At 42.8% G+C, this 11,129-nt stretch overlaps 1 protein-coding gene across 1 annotated transcript in view; it reads right to left on the reverse strand.

The window, feature by feature from the left end:
- The window catches only part of LRRN1 (leucine rich repeat neuronal 1), a 29,959-nt gene extending 19,971 nt beyond the window's left edge, over positions 1-9,988 (reverse strand). Inside the window, exon 1 of the mRNA XM_075005315.1 lies at positions 9,768-9,988. The gene's annotated coding sequence lies outside the window, so the exon portion shown is untranslated. The remainder of the gene's footprint in view (positions 1-9,767) is intronic.
- Between the last annotated feature and the right edge of the window lie 1,141 nt (positions 9,989-11,129).

Genomic DNA, 11,129 nt, shown 5'->3' on the forward strand with positions numbered 1-11,129 from the left:
TTTAATTCCACCAAAATTTAACTGCTATCACAGTGAATGGGAGGTATAGCTAGTAATACAGTTATCTCAAATATGACAGTCGATCTCAACTGAAAACTGAGACAAGGTCAAGCAAATATCAAACTGCATCTCCAATAGCACCCAAAGGTGGCAAAGCAATGCATACAGTCCTACAGAGAGTAGGTGAACATGTACACCAGATTACACCAGGTGCTGGCAACTTTTGGCACATGGCTAAATGAAGGCGATTCACTGGCAGGCCACAAGACATTTTGTTTATGTTGGCCATCTGTAAGCACAGCCCCCCCCCTCACCCCCCCCAGCAGCTGGAGTTTCCATTCACAGCTCATGGGAGCTGTGGGAAGCAGTGGTCTTGTCAACATAAACATGTAGTTTTGTGGCCTGCCAGCAGACTACCACATGTGCTACATGATGAAAGTTGCCGACCACTGTATTGCACGTGCATGCTATTCCCACGTTTTACTTCTCAAGCATGTAATTTCAAGTTAGCAAGTTTCCCCATCAATATCATTGCTTAGTTAAAAGTCTGAGAGATACATAGGATGAACAATGTCCGTTGGAGTCAGAAATAATTTGTACTTGCCAATATAGGTTTTAAACTGTTGATGTTTCAAAACAAAAAAAAAAAAAGAACCACAACCCTGCAGAACGTAAACTCTTTACCTAATTAAGGCTATGTATCCACACATTGAAATGTTTTGAATGTACTTCACTGGTGTCGATTAAAAGGGATATGAAATGAAAACAAAATATATTTGTCTGTTAGTTTAGAAAGACTATTTGTCGTAGTGCACATGGTATCTTCTAATACCGTGAAGATTTATTTCTGGCAATCTTGTTTCTGGTTCTTGAGCATGGGTTTACTTTACAGCTTTCTGTTTGCATACAGGTGAAATTAGGATCTACAGCTACCTTCCAGAATTCATAGCAATAGTGCCTTTTTTGTAAAAAAATACCGCAAACACACACACCACACCACAGTGCTGGTACTCAGCTGGCTCCCTGCCTATCCCATGGCTGGGACTGCTGAGGTGCCAGTACTCAGTACTGGGAAATAATGGCACAAAAAGAGCACTGCACAGCAATATCTAGGATTAGTAGGATGGTAGGTTTAAGTGTCAATATTTACTCAACTTCTAATTGGTGACAGGTAATTTGTAATTTAAATTTGATGAAGGCCCTACCAGAATAAGTGATCTTACTACTAATATATTAATAAGGTGTGGATCCACTAGTTGTTTAATCAAATGAGCCATTAAAAATTTAGGAGTCATTACATCTGTGATAAATTATACATACTGTTGACCACATATTTAACAGTTATTTGTGCTCTCTATAAGAAGCAGAAAAACCAAAACAATCACACCTCCTCTGCAACTCCTACTTTCCAGACAACCACAAGTATTCCATTTGCAAAAATAAATAAAAAATAAAATAGACAACTAATGCATAAACTTACCGTTCTATTTAGCAAAATGCTTTTATGCTAGTATGATTACTTCGGCCCTAATCCTGCAGGGTCTTGCAGAAATGTGAATCTGAACTTGCTTCAAAACCTAGCACAGGGGTTAAACTAAACCAGGGCTTTGGGATCTAATCCAGTTCCCCCTGCTATCAATAAGAGTCTTTGTATGTTCTTCTCTGGGTGTAGGATTAAGATCTTAAGCTTCTAAGTACATATTTTATAGGGCTAATTCTGAAGTCAGTGGAGAACTGGGCTTCATGTTATTTCATAAAAGCAAATAAAACTCCAAAAATTTCATCTAGATTTGGCTAATGATTTTGAAGTTGCGGTGACTAAGAAAATAGCTTGAATTCAAGGCACATAGGCTAAGCAGGCCTCCACTACTGTGGAGGAACCATGTAAACATTCTAGTTAGAACAACCAGGCCCATTTTCCCCTAGTAATGGCCTTAAAACGGGATTAGTGATCCCATATGATGTATTGCAGTCAGATAGCCCAATCCCATACAGATAGAGTTCCAAGAGCTCTCCAGATTTATACAGATGGAACTGAGATCAGAATCTGGCCCAGCATTCCCAGTTTATGTAAGCAGTGGAGCTCTGAAACTTTTCAGATTCTTGGTTGCACAATAAGAGTTAACACTCTTACCTGGAGCTAAATATGAACCCTACCTGTCTTCTGGTCAGATAACATAGTCCATATCTTAGCGCTGATGTGATGGTGGTGAGCAGTTTCTCAAATTGATATGAGGGGTTTCTTTTTAAATGTTTATATTAATCACCATTTGAATCAACATAGCAAGACTCCATGAACAGCATGGAAAGGGAACACACAGGTTTCTAGGAAAGCCAGACACTATGGCTGCATCTACACTAGCAAGATTTTGAAAAACATTTCTAAAGGGGGCTCTTTTTAAAGATCCAGTGAAACACCTACACACACAAAGCATTCTCTTGAAAGTAAATGGAAAGAATGCAGCACCTCCTTTCAAAATCGCCCTTCTTATCCCATTTCAGGAAGAGCACCCTCTTTCAAAACCAAATGTGCAAATGCTCTGGAGGCCCTTTTATTCCCATGAAAGGGAAGGCCTCCTGGGGCCTGATTTTTTGCTCCCTAGCCCGTTCTTTCAAAAGAGTGGATCACTCTTTTGATCTGCTTTTCTGTATGTGGATACTCTTTCGAAAGACGTTATTTCAGAAGAGATCTTCCTGAAGGACTTCTTTTGAAAGATCTCAATAGTGTAGATGTAGCATATATGCCTAGAACTGCTCTGCACTGGTATATTGAGATGATGTTCAACTCCTCTTCTGTATTTCATAGGGTTAAATCACGAGAGGGAAGACATGTGGACATATGCACCACACACATTAATCTTGTTAAGTTGCCTGAGCCAATTTCATTGCTAGTGATACTCCAGTGCCTTCACTATATGAAGGAATATCATTTCCTCTGAGATGAATATGGCCCACTTAGCTCATATTCTTGAATAAAACTGCAGCATAAAAGTGTAGGGAGACTCCAGTTTTGAACTCAGCCCTATGGCCACCTCTTAAAAAAACAAAAAAAAAAAAAGGTACTTAGTACCCCAGTAAGAAGCTCCATAAGCTAACATTTATGTAACAACCCATGAAATAAGAAATACAAAAGACTACTAATCTGAGGGAACCCTATTATGTTCTTAACCACATGAGCATGGCTTGTTTGAAACCTTTAGGAAGTTGCACCTATGTAATAAAGAACACCGCTTGAACCAGCACTTTTGCAAGTGAATTAGTTTTTGGGCCCATTTGAAGGCTTACTGCTAGGTGCTGTCAAGTCCCTATAACTGAGCTCTCCCAGCATCTGTTACCCCAGTACAGGGCTGTTACCCCAACTCTGTGCCTTTCTGGTCTCCCCCAGCAATCTTTGGCCTAGCAGGACAGGGTGAAGGGTGTAACAGAAGGCAGGTGGGATAGTGGGGCGGTGAGGGGGACAGCTCAGTGGTATGATCTGCATACTGGATGACCATCAGAAGATGATCTCTGTATGTGACAGGTTGGATCATAATCAAAACATGCTTAGAAAAGCCCCTATTTTGTCATTTTCATCTACTTGCAATTACAATACAGCAACTAATCAGGGATCTCCTGCTTCCCTATACAAACAGCAGTTACTCTCCTGGACTGTAATCAAAGGGGATAGCCACATAAACTGAGGTATTCACAGGAGTTTACTACATTAAATCTCTCCAAAATTCCTAAATAACCCCCCTAAGTCTTTTGCCTTTTAGTATTAAGCTTTGCAGGAGCAAAGTATCAAACCATACTCTCATAAAAATGATAGGTGGCATTTTAGAAAAGTGAATTATGTATCAAGCTTACTGTCCAAGACAAAGGGAAGTTTACTGAAAACACTTCCATAACTTCTATACAGTCTGGAGCAATGTGGAACCAATGTCCTCCTAAATATTAAAGACCATCATTTAAAATTATTTTGCCCTTAAATTCTTGTATCTTCTTGCTCAAGTATATTTTTACCTAATCTTGAGACTGTGCGCTCTAGATGAAGTTTGGTCCCTGTTTACTTGCTACTTACTGCAATAGCAACATCTGGACAGAAGGTCTGGTGTGCATCATCAAAAGGAAACTGAACTGCAAAATATGGACAAAATTTCCCACTGACAACTTGCCAATTACAAGATTACGTTACTCAAAGTATATTGAGCATTTTATGGTAGGAATCAACAACATTTGGCATAACTGATCTCCCACCAACATCAATTAACGCCTATTGACTCCAACAGGAGCAACGTTGGTCAAGAGTATGCGGTTCCATTAAAAAAAAACAAAACAAAACCTCTCACCCAACATGTTCATTCACTCACTCTTAAAAATTGAGAGAAGCCACCAAATGTCATAGATGGCCACTGTAGTAGAGTGATTTTTAAAAAACAACAAATAAGAAAACTGTAGTTTAAAATAGTTTAGGGAGAGAGCTGAAGAAGCATGCTCTGTTACTGACTGATTGCTTTCAATATTTTTACAGGATTACAACAGCTCACTCAGCTACAACAAAGAATGCAGAAGTTAATGTCTTTCAAAATCACACGTTTATTGGTCTATTTTGCAATAAAATTAGTCTGATTATCTTAACATTTAGAGTAGATGAAAGCCAATTCTCTGGGAAGCAAATGCTTCTTAGTTTTGCAATGACACTGATTAGTATAAAGTACGATTTTTGGTTTTTTTTTTGTTTTTTTTTAAACTGTCACTAATTTCTCCCCTATTTTCTTGCAGCTGCACCATGTATTGAGACTATGGGCTTGTCCATTTCAAATGCTATAGTAGGTTCTCCAGTTGGCACAAGTAATCCAGTAAGAATGAACAGGTTGGCTGACCTAGCACTGGGTACATAGTAGGGGTAGCTCAACTTAATTATTTCATTCAGAGGCGTGGATTTTTCACAGCCTTGAGCAATGTAACTAGTGCAATCTAACACTTTTAGTGTACACCGTACGTAAGCCATTCATAGGACCCTCTTGTAGCTGTAACTCTTGTGTTTAACTTTTCCTAAGGGCATATTTATTAAGTAAATTTACCTTGTATCAAGTCAAAGCATCTAATTCTGGAACTTTCTTCAGTTAAGTTTTTCCTGTTATTTTTCTTTGAAAATCAAAAGAAACACTAATATTTTGCAAAAAGACTGCACTTACATAGAGAAATATGAACAAATCATCTAAAAAACAAAATGTGATAGACAAGGCCCACAGTATGTATTATGGTACAGAAACAAGCTTACTATACTTTACAGATGCCATGATATATAATGGCTTCTTTCTGATAATTGCTTAGCATATTCTGTGTTATACCCAGAGCTTTGAGCTCAGTACCCTGCAGAATGTGTCTTTTAATGAGATGAAGATGCATGATTAGCATTTGAAATACAGGACTTGTGAATTAATATTACAGAAACAGGTAAAAAAAGGGAAAATGAATTAATATGCTTGCAGAAACTTTACATAGATTTTCTTCAATTCTATGGCTACAAAATGTCTGCCAGAAAACAAAACAAAACAAAAACCACAACCTTTAACTTGGAAGAATGAAGTATCACACATGTATTGTTCATGTAACTATGGTAACCTACAAATGCCATCAGTGTTTCTATTTCATACACAAATGAGGGGACAGCTGTGGAGAGCACATGTCTGCCAATAGAATAATATATGTGAACTGGGATGGCTTGGGTCAGAAAATTGTAACTCACTTATATTAATCAGGGCTTGAAAGAACAGACAGGTCTTTAGCTATAAGATATACATCACAATAAGAATAGTTTTTAATTCTTGAAGGACATTTGATAAGTAAATGTTTCCACTATCTTTTTAATTTGCTGAATACAGTATGTTTCAATAATGCTGTGAAATCCAATGATTTGTTGTAAATGTAACTTGATTTCTTTGCTTTCATCTCTTCCTAATGCCTTAGCTCAATCTTTAGTCCTACCTATTTTGCACCATACCCAAATCCATCTGAGGTCAAAGGAAGCCTTTTCCCCCCCCACTGGCTTTAACAAGCTTGCATCAGGTGTATAATGAGGAGGTTTCCCGGAGTATTCCATGATACAAGCCCCCCACAGCATGCTGAAATAGTGTGCTTGGCATCCATAATACTACTGATAAACAAAAATGAGGGGATGGGGGCTTGTTTATGTTAATCAAATAAACTAAAGGCCTCGAAGCACTCTTGGATACCTTAAACAGTTTTACTGTAACCTTTGTTACAAAGGTTGACATTTGCAGTAGGGGTATTTTAAAAGGTTAAAATAAGTTGAGGGGGCATCAGCCTTCACAGTCACAAAAATTAACTCAGCAATATAAACATGTTTATGAATTGTGTAAACTGTAGTTTTAAATATTATAGCTGAGTTACGATTTCAGAAGGTGTATCAAGAGCTGCCTTGACAATTGCAGTCTGCTGCTATGATGATGATGCATTGGGGAAACATAAAACAAGAAACAAACAAGCAAGTTTTCCTTGGTCTCCAAAGTGCCCTGATATATTGCATCAGAGTAAAACCACCAGGTTAGTGCCTTATTTTAGTGAATACTGCTTTGAGTTCAGGAAAGCAGAACATGTGTTGTTGAAAGAATTCTGCTGGCAATTCCTTGTACATGTAATAATTAAATATTAAACACCACTCAAGTCAGGAGTTACTTATTCTAGTTCATGGGTACAGTAGAACATGCCCGAACTGAGTACTTAAAAAAAAAAAAAACACAACAAAAAACACACAAAAAAACCCCCCATCTTGCTACCAAAGACGCAAGCATGCATATATAATCTCATTGAATGCAAATAGAAATTTGCTTTCCAGGTGAACTTGCTACCTTATTGAAAAAAGGTCTTCCACAACTGATGATTTTTTTTTTTAAAGTTAGACAATAACTGTACATGCTATGAAATTTGCAATATGATGATTAGAACAGTAAATAGATATAACTGATCTCACTGACTAAAGAGAGTGCTTGTACCAGTCTTACCCCTGCAGTTGACCACTGTGAAGTTATGATATATAAATCTCATTGGGATCATATAAAGGTCTATTCAGATCAATTTTCCTCTATGAAAGCATGTATTTTGTTTAAAAGGCAATCCCACTATAATTTCAGATCTTGGGGAAAAAAAAATTGAGCTTCTTGATGTAAATTGTATACCCACACAAAAGAGACTCTCCCTTTCAGTGTATGGGTACTACATATGCGTTTACCATTATGGCACAAAGGAAGTACCAGCTTCTTCTGGATATTTGCCAGTACCAATGGCAGTATACCAGACTACATGAGCCAATCACCTCATCTGGAATGCTTTGGCCCCACCCATGAGGTCACATGCTTTTCCTCTGTCCAAATATATCTGTCTTCAGTTCTTTTCATTTCAATTTATAGGACTTGAGGAAAAAAAGTGTTTTATTTAAATAAAAACTTTAGGTAACAATGAGATCACATCTGATGACCAAAGCTTGATATTTTAAATGCCTCCTGGATTGTTTTATGTGCACCTAAGTTATTTACTTTCCAATAAAAGGTTTATAGTCTCATTTAGAAATGTCAAAAGATCCTCTAAAATGAGCTTAACTCCCTAGGGAAGAAAAACAAATATTCACAGAAGAGCTTTAATACTATGATTTATAACTTGCTAAATACTGTAAAACTTCAAGGCAAAAAATGATGAAGTGCTTTCTTGGGTGATCTGTCATCTTTCAACTATAATGTTTTAAGTGTGATTGTTACATTTTCCCCTATTAGCTAGTGGGCAAAAATGCACTGAATCAGCACTAACTTACTCCAGGAAACATGTAAAATAGCAGACTAACATCTGTTGTGTTCCTCCTCACAACATCCAACACTCTAATACAATGCAGGCTCTCTCTCTTTCTGTATGCCTCCTTCCACGAAGTTTACGAATGCCGGGGTTAACCCCTTTCAGTGAATGGGCCCTTTTATTCAGGAGAACGGCCTATGAGGCTCCAACAAAAGGAGAGGCAACTGGTTCTTGGCATGCTAGTAGGTGTATTCACCCAGACTCACGTGCAGCTCATACTGCAAGTCCTTTGTCTTACTGGGCTTCACAATGCTGGGAGGTGAACAGTGCACAGGGTGCTGTCTATCAAGCTAATACTGGAGAATACAAGAGAAGTCCTTGCTTGTGGCTGTTTTAAGTCAGGTTTTTGATTTTCAGCAGCCTGTATGGTTACATCAAGTCACAATGATGTGGAATGGGAGCAAATATGTGAAACTTTTATATTTTAAATCTTAGCCTTGCATCGAAAAAAAGTTAAGGGCACATCCTCAGCTGCACAAGTTTCCACCAGTTCAGCATCTGGCCCTAAATTATCTGAGTCCAATGAGACTTAATGCTTGTTCTGCTATTTTCTGATGTGTAATATCAGAAAATTGTCACTTGATTTTAAAAAATATAATGGTACAGAAAAAAAATCTATACATAGCCGTAAACAGCTAGTGCTGAAGTTACAAATTATACTCTTCCCTACCTCTGCCATCCATCTTATCCACACAGGCTTTGAAATATTACAAAAAAACAACTTAATATAGGCATGGAATAGTCACGACTCCAATATTTCACTGCAAACAACATTCAAAGAATGTGGGTCTCTTGGATAAGATAGCAATTCATACAATCCCCAAACAGAAAAACATACACTGCGCCTTTATTCCATTTTCTGAAGGTCTGTTGTTAAACTGAAGACTCCTTGTCTTTCCAAATTCCTTCATGTGAATGGAGGAGGCAAGACATCTGTCAGGATACACTCACATTTGCATGCAAATCAGAGATCTGGCAACACACATGCTCCTGCCTATACAATCAGCACCAGTTTCACTCCATACCTAAAAGTGATGGAACTTTATCCTTCTGCTTTTTCCATACACGACCCGCAGTCAGTTTTATTTCACTAGTTTACCAAGGAGATAAAAGCCCTAGACAAGTCCAGGAGATAGAGGAGGAGTAAACTAGAAAAAGTGGTGAAATAAAACAAATCAAAGCAAAAATCAAGTGCCTTAAAACGATTAAGAGGCTACCCAAAGCCTATCTATCTGTAGGGCAGGCAGCTCTCCTTAAAAACGCTTTGTCCCTTCTCTTTTTTTACCCTTGTGGGTTTGAAATCTCCCCCCGCCCCGCCAAGCAATCATGGATTATCCTGATGCAGTAGGAGATCGCTGCTCATGCGGTAATCTTACCGCCCTCTGTAACTTTCTGGGTGTCAAACACCACCGCAGCCACGTACAGTGCAGACCTGCCAGGAGCCGGCTTGTCCCTGGAGGGCTCCAGCGTCTCTAATGGTCAGGCGCCTCTAGACTGAATCCCGACCTGAGAAAGCCCGCTCGCCGGGCTCGGCTTGGAGGCCAGGCGGCCAGTTGCTCCCGCTGCCTCCCTAGCCCCCTGCCCGCTCCAAGGACACTGCCTGGCAAACTTTCCTCCCGCGCCCGCCCCAGAGTTGGCAGCGGCTGCTGGTCCTAGCGGGATGGAGCGCCTCGGAACACGTGGGGAGGCCGCAGCGTGGGCGGGTGGGAGAGCTGGGGTGTGGGCGCTTTAGTGAAGTCCCGTTATTAACCCTGCGCTGGCGGGGAGGAGGCTGCTGGGTCCCAGGGCGATTGCCCCGCGCTCGCCCTTTGTCTCTGCCGTGGTCTCCCGTGGGGGGGAGGGGAGGGAAAGGAACCCACATTTCGTCACAGCCGAAGCCGCCTGGCCTCCCCGCCCCCCCATGCGAGGGAGACACTTACCGGGGGGCGAGGGACGCCGCACGCGCAGCCCCGACCCCACTCCTGCAGCAGCCTAAAGGACGGGAGCGGGCCGGCTCCCCATGACGCGGGTGGGAGGCGCCCCGCAGCGGGAGCGGGGGGCACGAGAGGGGATCAGGCTCCAGCCCCCGCAGGCGGGGGACGCGCGATACAACGGGCAGGAAAAGACACGCGAAGCCTCGGCCGAACCCCGAGCAAGAACGACTGCGGGCTCAGCAACACTCCATCTGCCGCTGCTCCTCCGCCGCCGCCGCCCGGCTTTGTGCAGCCCGCAGCCAGCGTGCACCTGGTGTAAGCAAAGCAGGTCAGCTGACGGGCCGGCTCCTGATTGGCTGCCCCCGCCTCTGTCACACGCCCCCCGCCAGCCGGGCACCATCTGTAGGACCGCTGACAAAGGCGGGAGCGTGCGCGGCTGGGCCCTGAGGCCGCCTGCTGCTGTGGGAGCGGGGGGGGAAGGGCTGCAGCGGCGTCCCCTCCCCCGGCTCAGCCCGGCGGCCCAGTGCGAGCCGGGCGCTGGGCGGGCTACCGGCTGCGCAGAGGCCGCCTCGGGCATGGCTGCCGCGCGGTGCGCTCGCTCGGGAGGCGGCGGCGGCGGCCGCCGCTGGGCAGGCGGTGCGCGGTTCCGGGCTCCCCCGCCGCGGAGTGCCTGAAGAGGGTGTGTGGCGGGCTGTAGCGGGGAGCACTCAGGAGATGCAGCGCCTCTCTCTGCTCTGCCCCCCGTATATTTGCTAAAGGGGGGCCCCATATCCCCTGCTTCCGCGGGTGGCCCTCCCTGCACCCCGTTCCTGTGCTACCCGCGCCCCAACACAGTCAGGTCAGCAGTGGGCTCAGTGTGTCTTGCTCATAGCGGTGCTGCTGGCTTTTCCTCCTGGGAATGCGCCTCTGCCGCTTTTCGCCTCTCCCCGGGCTCTCCTCTTTGTCCCGTGGAAAGCTGTGGTGAGGCTTGGCCAGGATAGAGTGAGGGGGGAGGGCACAGGCAAAGGGTGGGTCAGTCAAGTTTGAGACAAAGAAGGCGGGTGTCTGTCTGTCCCCAGCTTTGTGGAATGATGCTACTTCTGTACAGCAGCCTTGTAGCAGGCATCAGAAGGGGAAAACAGACTTTACCAAGTTCTCACAGCCCAAGTGCTGCTCACTATGAAATGAAAATCAGATGCCATTCGTAGGTTAGAGTGAGCAGATTTTCATAATATGGGTTGTGAAATGGTTACCAATGCAGCAATGCTGATATTTAAGTTGTTCTTAGGCTTAGGGGCTAACATCCCTGGAAATGCATGGAACCAGTTCACATTGCTCCTCAAGCTGTTGGAGTTTCTCTTTCAGGGAGAGGTCACAGAATTGATGCAC

This window comes from Carettochelys insculpta, chromosome 11 (genome assembly GCF_033958435.1).
Source record: "Carettochelys insculpta isolate YL-2023 chromosome 11, ASM3395843v1, whole genome shotgun sequence".
NCBI classification, from domain to species: Eukaryota; Metazoa; Chordata; order Testudines; family Carettochelyidae; genus Carettochelys; species Carettochelys insculpta.